Here is a 9,890-nt window from a genome sequence, read left to right on the forward strand (position 1 = left end):
GTGACCATAGCTTGGGCCAATTGGACATTAAACCCAGGCAGCACAGAGCCTCCAGTGCACCGTTAGGATAACTTCCTTATCTATGAGCATGGACTGTAAGCACAATGACTTGGGACTTTGAAAATATCTTCTAAGGGTGGGTGGGATGGATCAGCCTTGTGGTGAAATCCTGGTCACCTGAGGTCAGTGCCCAGGACTTAGGGTGGAAGGAGAGATCCAAGTCCCATGAGCTGTCCTCAGACTCCCATGTGCAGGCTGCACTGTGCCCACAGTCACAAACACATCCCACACAACACGCATAATAAATAATATTTAAAGCAAAGAATAAAATGTTCTTTAATAAATGAATTCCTCTTTGAAACTTGTTTGTATGTTTGTTAAATTTGATTTTAATACAATATATATTTATTTTTTTTTTTAAAACAAGTTTTATTTTAATTGTGTTGTGTGTTTGTGTGTGTCTGTGTGTGTGTGTGTGTGTGTGTGTGCAGTGCCCTGGCTAATGGAATAAAGTGCAGAGCTGAAGTCACAGATGATGCTGAGCCGTCTCGTGTGGTTATTTGGAGACAAACTTGGGTCCTCTGATCACTGAGCTGTCTCTCCAGTCCTTGTATTTTATTATAATTTGTGTGTGTTTGTGTGTGTGTGTGTGTGTGTGTGTGTGTGACTCTGTGGCTATGTGCATGTGAATGCAGTTCTTCATGAAGGTCAGAGGTGACTCTTACCCATAAACCACCTCTCTACCTCCTTATGTTTATTTAACTATGATATAAGACTTAAGCCTCCATTTTATTTTTTTCTTTCAATGGTTTGTCTGTGTGAGATCAGAGCTTCAGAAATCCCTAGATCTACAGGTGATTTCTGTGCTACCTCGTGTGTGTGCTGGGACTAGAACTTGGGTTTTCTGGAAGAAGAAGCAAATGCTCTTAACCACTGAACCAGCCCCTTATTTTTACTTTAAATGGTGTCCGTAGACTGGAGTTGTGGCTCAATGGCAGCATGCCTGTCTACCATGCACAGAACCCTGGGATTGATACCAGTACCACACAAAAAGGAAAAGATTATCAGTAAATGGTATTTTTTGTGGTGAGAATGTGTAGGAGGGTGGTGGGTTTTGTGTCTGTGGTGGGGATGAGGGTGCTTGTGTATGTTTCTGTATATGTGGTGTATGTGTGTTTATGTGTGTGGGGTTTGTATGTATATCTGTGTGGTATGTGTGTATTCATGCATTCTGGGTTATGTGTGTGTATGTGTATGTGGTGTATGTGTTGATATATGTATGTATATGTCTGTGGTATGTATGTGTATGGTTTGTGGAGTGTGTGTGTGGTGTGCATACATGTATTCTTGTGTATGCCTCTGAGCCTGTGTGTGTGTGCCTCTGTGTGTGTGTGTGTGTTTGCATGTTTCTGTGTGTGTTTATAAACTTCCTCCCATGAAAACCTTGATACCAGAGAGTACAGTGTACCTACGTTTTTTCACACTTGCAATTGTTCCTCTGGATTTAAGCCAACTGCAGATTCCCACAACTTGGGAGGCTGACAAGGGAGGGGGCGAACTTGAAGCCAGCGTGGGCTGCACAGCAAAACTCTGCCTTCCAGGAACAGAGCAAGGGTTTGTGGATTCAAATCGGTGGGTAGAAGGCTTGCCTAGCATTCGTGAAACCTTGCATTCACTCTTCAGATGCTCATAAAACCAAGCATGATAGGAAATGCCTTTAACCACAGCATTTGATGTTGGAAAAAGGAAGATCAGAAGTTCAAGGCCAGCTTGAGCTACATGAAGCCTTGCCAATGCCTGTGGCCCTAGTAGCCACTGTGACAGATGTCCCTGGCCAGAAAAATCCCTGCTCTGAGGTCTATAGCAGTGCTGCCCCAGGCTGAGCCTTAGCAACACCCTTTGCCATCCTGGGCTTTGCCTAAGCTACTGCCATGGGCTTAGCCTGTGCTACCTTGTGCTCTCTTGTTACTGCAGCCAGCCTGCCTTTGGTTGCTCTCCTCTCCCATAATCCCCTGCAACCCAGTAACCTCCTGAGTGAAGGGTTTGCTGGATACCATTTTTTGTCTCTCTGCATCTCTCCTTGTGAACCCTACCTGCCTTTCACGCTGAGGTCTAGCATTGCGTCCATTCATTAGAGGAAGTTCCTGTTCACCTGGCTGGACCTCCCATGCCGTGACTCGGTCTTCTCAAAGACTGACATCATCTTTCTTCCCGTATGCAAAACTGAGAAGTTCTGTCAAGGAAGTTAATGAGAGAAGTGGAAGAGAGAGACCGAAAGGAAACTCACCTTGAGCTTCAAGTCCTTGCAGGCTGCTGGCATCTGTCACCTCCAAGGACAGGAGAGGGGACCACACCATGTGGCAGTTCTCTGCTCTGCTCTTCCTCCTCCTCCCAGGTAAGGAGCAGGGGCTACTGAAGCTCCCATGTCTGTGGTGAGGGTGACACAGAGGGTCGGTCTGGGGTTAGGGAAAACCGGCTGATTCACTCACCAGCTGCGAACTCCCAGGGATTCTGTGGGTATTGCAGAAAAACCAAGACCAAAACCAAAACGAAATAAAAAAACAAAAACAAAAACAAAAACCACACCTTCCATAAAAGCCGATGAATGAGTAGATGAACTGATTCTTTTACAAATGTATTTTTAGCTTTATGTATGGCACACGCAGCCTAGGATGACCCTGAACTTGTGACCTTCCAGGTTCCACACTTTGACAGTTGAGATTTCTAGGCTGCAGTTCCAACTCCAGTTACATTGTGATTTATAATTGACACAGTAATCAATACTCACAGGGGCTGGCTGTGGTGCTGAATGATTTTAATGCCAGCACTCAGAAAGCAGAGGTAGGCTGACTGATTTGAGGGAAAACGTGATGGGGTACAATATGGCATCTGCACATGGGTACAGGAGGTAAGGATCAGAGCAGGGGCTGGGCTTTCATCATAGCCATTTGTCAAGTCTGTGAAATCTTCTCTAGGAGGTAATTTGAAATAATCTACTGTCAACCATAGTTTTTATCAGTCTCATACAACTCTAAAAGTTGTTATTCTTGTCAAATGGCAGACACCTCTGTCCCAACACCTCTCCCTCTATGCAGTCAGCCCTCTCCCTTCTTCCCTACAACCTGCCCAGGCTGATAACCACTGTTCTGTTCTCTGCTTCTTTGAGGTTAACTTTTGTTCCTTTGAGGAAAAAAATGTGTCTGTGTGGTGTATGTATGTGTAAATGTTTGTGTGTCTGTCTTTCTGTGTGTGCATACATGTGCTTTCAGATGCACGCATGGGTGCACACACACATGTGGAGGCCACAGATTGGCACTTAGCATCTTCATCACTCTCCACCTTGTTTGTGTAGACATGGAGTCCCAGTGTGCATGGACCTCACAGGTTCAGTGTGTCTGGTCAGTGATCTGCACAACCCTCCTGCCTTTAGGGTTACAGACACCCCACCCCACCTCACCTGGCTTTTCATCTGTCAGACACAATGTCTGAACAGATTTTCTCACATACTGCAGTCTGGCTCTCCATGCTGTTGGTGGAGTCCTTTTGGTTTAAAATAAGTACATTCAGCAATTTTTGTTTTCTTACCTGTGGCACTAGGGACATACTTTGTTCTTGGTGGTGTTTGTGTTCAAGGCAATAGCCTGAAGAAATTTGTTTATGGTTTTCTTTCTTTTAAAATTATGTATATATAATTCATACATACCGGAAGAGGTTACCAGATCCCATTTGATGGTTGTAAGCCACCATGTTGTTGCTGGGAATTGAACTCACAGCCTGTGTAAGAGCCTTAAAGAACATGATTTACCACTGAACCATCTGTCCAGAGACTCCTGCATCCTTTTGGTTACAGCGGTATCTGATGGACGCTGCTGTGCACGCTGTGTCAGCACCGCACCAATGGTGCTGCATCCTCAGTCCTTACCAGGAGCTCTGGACTCAGATTCCATGGATCTGAAGGACAGCAGAGGGTCTGTGTGCTGTGGGCTCTGCACCATAGGGAAATCTGAATGGTTGGTGTCCTTTCAGTCAGCCTCCAAGGCATTCATCCAAGAGACTGCCAAGACTACCACAAGTGGCTTCTGTGTGGCCATGGGATGTGGATTCTTCAGATGAACCTCATGAGGTAATGGGTACCTAAAGAAAGGCAGAATCATGTCTAGTGGACATGGCCTTCTGACACTTCCTCCACTCCAGCCATGATTGGTCATTGTCACCATTTTATCTTCTGAGAGCTATATCTGGTGTCTTCAACCTTTTTTCTTTTTTCGTTCTTTCATTTATTTATTTATTTATTTATGTATTTATTTATTTTTTTAATTTTGATGCTTCAGCCAGTAGGAAAACTATGGTGATCTGTCTTGGGAAAAGGGAAGCTGATCACGGGTTATTATTGAGCTCATGAAGTCTACTGACATAGTAGAGTTCCACTGAAGGACCCTAGGGGCTTTCACCAGCCTCACACCCATGGACCTCAGGTCAAGGCCAAGCCAATTTCCTTTTTCCAGCCACAATTCTTGGAATGTACTGACTGATATGCACCTAACCCCCTATAAAGTTCCATACAGATTAAATGCATGTCATGATCTACCCATGCTTGCTAGCCAAGAGTTTTAAAGGTCAATATGCTTAATCAATAAGTCCGAACTGTAACCTTGTTGAGGTAACCTAAACCCCTAAAAAGTATAAAAACTGCTTGTTATAGCCATTGGGGTTCAACTTCTAGTCACTTGTATTGAGGGACTAATTGAGGGTCGATCCCAATGCACCAGAAAATAAACCTATTGCTTTGGCATCGATCTGCACCTCAGTGTCCCACTCAGGGGCATCTTGAAACTGACTTAGGTCGGGGGTCTTATCCCACCTGGGGAGTAGGAGATCAGCGATCTGTGATTTTGTGTTTTCCAGGCTGCTCCACTGCTCAGGATCCAGTCACAGGTCCAGAGGAGGTGAGCGGTCAGGAGCAGGGCTCCCTGACAGTGCAGTGCCAATATGCCTCATGCTGGAAGGATTACAGGAAGTACTGGTGCCGAGGACCTGAGTTGGAGAACCTGTGAGATTCTCGTTGAAACCGATGCATCAGAGTGGTTGGTGAAGGAGAACCGTGTGTCCATCAGGGACAACCAGACAACACTTCATCTTCACAGTGACCATGGAGGACCTGAGGATGAGCGATGCTGGCATTTACTGGTGTGGAATTATGAAACCTGGATATGATCCCCTGTTTAAAGTTCGTGTGGGCATTGAGCCAGGTAAGAGAAAATTTCCAGAAAATCCTGGGGAAGGATCACAGCGCCTTGTAAATCTATCTCTTACTAGGAAAATGAGCTGAGTCAGCTCTATGTGTCCTATTATCTACTGAGATAGGGACAGAGCTGGGGAAGCCTTGTCTCCTTTATGTGCGTCTCAGATATTCTGAGTCCTGCAGATCTGAGAATTGAACTCAGAATCTCACGTGTGCCAGTCAAGTACTCAGTCACGGAGCTAAAGGCTCATCCTGAGACCTCCACCCGTTAAAATAAAATAAAGGAAGCTGCAGAAACTTTATTCTTTTTTTTTTTTCCGGAGCTGGGGACCGAACCCGGGGCCTTGTGCTTACTAGGCAAGCGCTCTACCACTGAGCTAAATCCCCAACCCTGCTGCAGAAACTTTAATTCTGGGCAAGATTCAGTAATAGGGCTCAGGTCTATGTCCTGCTTTAAACAACTACAACAAAGGAAATAGACAAAATTGGAGCTGCAGAGATGGCTCAGTGATTAAGAGCACTGGCTGCTCTTCTAGAGGACTGCATTTTGTTCCTAGCATCTACATGGTCGCTCGCAACCATCTGCAACTCCAGTTCAAGAGAATCTGAGGCCCTCTTCAGGCCTCAATGGGCACTGCAAGTACATGGTATGCATAGCCTCAATAGACCACCCATACAGATATACATAAATGCCTCTTAAAAATTAAACTAGACCAAATATGCAAAGCCAAAGTTTTTCAGCTTATTGCACACCAGGCAGTAATGAGTACACTCTGAAGGAAGCAAGTTTTAAAGTGGAGCCATTTCTTTTCTCCCCACATCATCTTTCCTTAGAAAAGAATTAATGTGTTAGGCATAGTGGTGCACACATTTATCCCAGCATAGGGAGGCAGAAGTAGGCAGATCTCTGAGTTTGAGGCCATGCTGGTCTACATATTGAGTCCCAAATGATCCTGTCTCAAGGAAGGGATGCCCAGGAAGGGAGTCTCAATGGTTAAACACTCTGGGCCTATGTAGATACCTCTTTATCATGGAGACCTCCAGGTTTTTATCCTACCTGACTGCTTGTTATGGTCCTCTTAGTGGGGTGTCATGGTCACATGCTCCAGGACAGGAAACTGATTGGGTCTAGTTGGAACCCCCACTGTTCTCAATTATAAGATTTATTGCATTTCTGAATTTGCTACAGCCTTACCAGTTCTTTCCGTTGACACCATCCACTGCCCCACACTCTGTCTCGAAAAAGGAAAGCCAAAATTAAATTAAAAATTAATTTTAAATAGACCATGTAATGAGAACTTGGTGCTAGCATTTTTGAGGCTAACCATAGTGACCAGTAAAGAGGATGTGGAGGAGGGGGACCAAGATTCAGGCTGAGGCTGGATCATGAGGTCAAGAGGCCGGGTGGGACACAAACAGTGATAAGCCAATCTGTGTTTGAGCCTAGGGGTGAGATAAACTGGTCTCTCTATTTGTCTGTCTGTCTGGTCCATTCACCCATCTGTCTGTTTGTCCTCATGTGTAACTTTGTTTGGGATAAAACCGTGACCAAAGCCAACGTGCTGGGAGGAGAGGTATAATTTGGCTGATGCTTCTATGGCACAGTCTATTTTGAAGGAAGTGCTCGGGAGCTCAGCAGGAACCTGGGAGCAGGAACTGAAGCAGAGGCCATGGAGAGGCACTGCTCACTGACTTGTTCTCCCTGGTTTGTTCAGCCTGCTTTCTTATAGAAGCCAGGACCACCTGTCCAGGGATGGCATCACACCCTTCCATCAATTCACAATCAAGAATTGTTCCTTACTTATGTGCCCACCATGTCAACCTGATAGAAGAAAGTGCTCAATAAGGGTTCTTTCTTCCAGAGTTCTCTAGTTTGTTACAAGTTGACAAACCTTACAGGTGCACTATAACCTATGAAATCACTGACAGCCTGTGTGTCTGGTTTTTTTCTCTCTCTCTTTTTTTATTTTTTTGTTTGTTTTGGTGGATTGTTGTTGTTGTTGTTATTGTTGTATATTTTGCTTTATTTTTCTTTTCAATATAAGGTAACTGTGTGTATTCTCGGCCATTTTGGAACTTACTTTGTAGATCAGGTTGGCCTCAAACCCGCAGAGATCCCCCTGCCTCTGCCTCCCCCAGCATTGGGATTAAAGGCCTTTACCAGCAATGCCAGCATTCCTTCCTCTTTCCAGAGACCGTATGCCAGTTCTTTTTTCTCATTAGTCTGATTAATAACAAGACAAAGACCACTTAAGGAGAGACAGGTTTATTTTGGCTCATGGTTTAAAGAGATTCAGTCCACTGTGGTAGAAAGGCAGGGGGTGGGCTGTGAGGTGTCTGCTCACATTGCCTCCATGGTAGAAAGCAGAGAGGGATGAGGGATGGTGTTCCCTTCCTTCCTCCCTTCTGTTTATCCAGTCCTCCATTCAGCCCAGAGTAGGCATCTGCTCCTGGCACTCCCTCCTCTCCCTAAGAGGGACCTTCCTCCATCCTGCTCCTGAGAGAGGCCCTGATCACAACAGAAGGCCCTGACGAGACACAAGGAGGTGCCACATGTCCAGAAAAGCCCTACTAGGCACCTCCCAGATGCGTCTCTCCCTGTGGAGTTGCAGTGATCAGCACTGGATGTGTCTACAAACTTCCTCTTCTGGTAGCTGAATGTTGTTCCTCTTTTTGGATTTTTTGCTTCTCATCTCAGGGCAGAGCTTGGCAAGAGACTCCAGAAGACCTTTGTCTTCTGAGTTTCCTCTTTTCCCCATAGCACCTCACTTGTTTCTGTGGCTCTGTTTGTTTCTGTGCCCTGACATGGGTCTGTGAATTTGAATCGGCCCCACACCTGGGGAGAGCTCTTGCCGTCCACTTCCTACCCCTCTCTCTCACTCTTGCAGTAATGACTACCTTAGATGTGCAGACGAAGTCAGCTCTTGGGAGTGCACAGAACAGGAAAACAGCAGAAGCCTGGACCTATGACTTTGTGGAGTATATACCTCAGCAGACTTTTGGTAACACAGTAATAAGTTACTAGTTTTTCCAGTCTGTGAAGCAGGCTTTCAAGTGTATAGTTTCATTTACCATGGCTATCGTGAACAAGGCACTAAGAACACACAAAATGTGAGCCCTGCTTTTAAGAGAATCTTGGGTTAGCAGATACACACACACACACACCCACCCCCCCCCCCACACACACACTGGTTCCATCTTTGTTCTGCTAATCACTCTGGGAGGAAGGGAACAGTTGCACCAAGCTCCTTCTCAGAGCATCAGGATAAACACCTGCTTCGCCCAGTTCCCAATCCTGAATTCCTGTGTCTCCTCCAAGGCAACCTTAATCTCAGCCTGGAGATGGACAGCTCTCAAGCTTGGTTTGTGGCTCATCATATTCCAAACTGAGCGGCAGCCAGGAGGCCAGGGTCATTTTACACTGTTAGCCTGGGCTTGACCCTCATGGCCTCCTTCTTTGTCTTCTTTCCTCCCAGACATTCTGTCCTCATTAACACTCTCCTTCTCAAACTGAAGCATGTAGACGAGCTCTTCTCCACAAATGTGATTATTTGCTTCTTTCTAAAAGTTAACTTCCATGTTTCTGTTGTTATAGAGAAGATTTCTCCTCGGATCTGTACTTTCCACTCAATATTAATCAAAGACACTTGATGGGAAAATGATGCAGTAGTGGTGAAGAAAGGTTCTAGGGAGCAGATAATTCTGTGTGGATCAAATGTGTGTATAGGTGAGTGTGTGTATGTGTGTGTGTGTGTGAGAGTATGTGGGAGTGTGTGTGTGTGTGTAAGTATGTGAATATGTGTGTGAGTATGTATGAGTGTATGCATGTGTGTGTGAGTATGCGTGGGTGTGTATATGTGTGTGAGTGTGGGTATGGGTATGTGTGAATGTGTGTGAGTGTGTTTATGTGTGTGTGATTGGGTATATGTGTGAGTGTGGGTATGTGTATGTGTGGGTGTGTGTACATGTATTTGTATGTGTATGTGTGTGCACATGTGTGAGTGTGTGAGCACATGCTTATGTGTGAAGTGTGTGTATGTGTTTCAATGCATGTGAGTGTGTGTGTGAGAGAATGTATGTGGGTGTGTGTATGTGTGTGAGTGTGGGTATGTGTATGTGTGAGTGTGTGTGAGTGTGTTTATGTGTGTGTGATTGTGTATATGTGTGTGTGTCAGGGTAAGTATGTGTTAGTGTGTGTACATGTATTTGTATGTGTATGTACATGCACATGTGTGAGTGTGTGAGCACATGCTTATGTGTGAGTGTGTGATTGTGCATGAGTATGTGTATGTGTTTGAGTGTGTGTGAGTGTGAGCAATTATGTGTGTGTGTGTGAGAGTGTGAGCGATTGTGTGAGTGTTCATATGGTTGTGGAGAACATACACACGTGGGGATGTACACGCATGTGGCAGTGAGCACCCGAGCACATTTTCATATATCTCTAGCACTTGATCAAGCCTTAGAAATCAACCTGCCATAGAGAGAGACTGTATCAAATTTTTAATTAATTCAATTGAAAACTAACAAAAATCAAATATCTGTGACAAAGAAAAATCCATGTTATTTCTTTGGAAAGACGTCAGGTAGTATAAGAAATAAGAGAAATGTCTATGATGTCAGTGACTGGAACTGAATTAACTCCGACAGT

General features: G+C 44.9%; 1 pseudogene; it reads left to right on the forward strand.

Annotated features, from left to right (window-relative positions):
• The first annotated feature begins 2,355 nt into the window (after positions 1–2,355).
• Positions 2,356–8,632, forward strand: LOC116910352 (annotated as a pseudogene).
• The last annotated feature ends 1,258 nt before the right edge of the window (positions 8,633–9,890 follow it).

This window comes from Rattus rattus, chromosome 9 (genome assembly GCF_011064425.1).
Source record: "Rattus rattus isolate New Zealand chromosome 9, Rrattus_CSIRO_v1, whole genome shotgun sequence".
In the NCBI taxonomy this organism is placed as follows: Eukaryota; Metazoa; Chordata; class Mammalia; order Rodentia; family Muridae; genus Rattus; species Rattus rattus.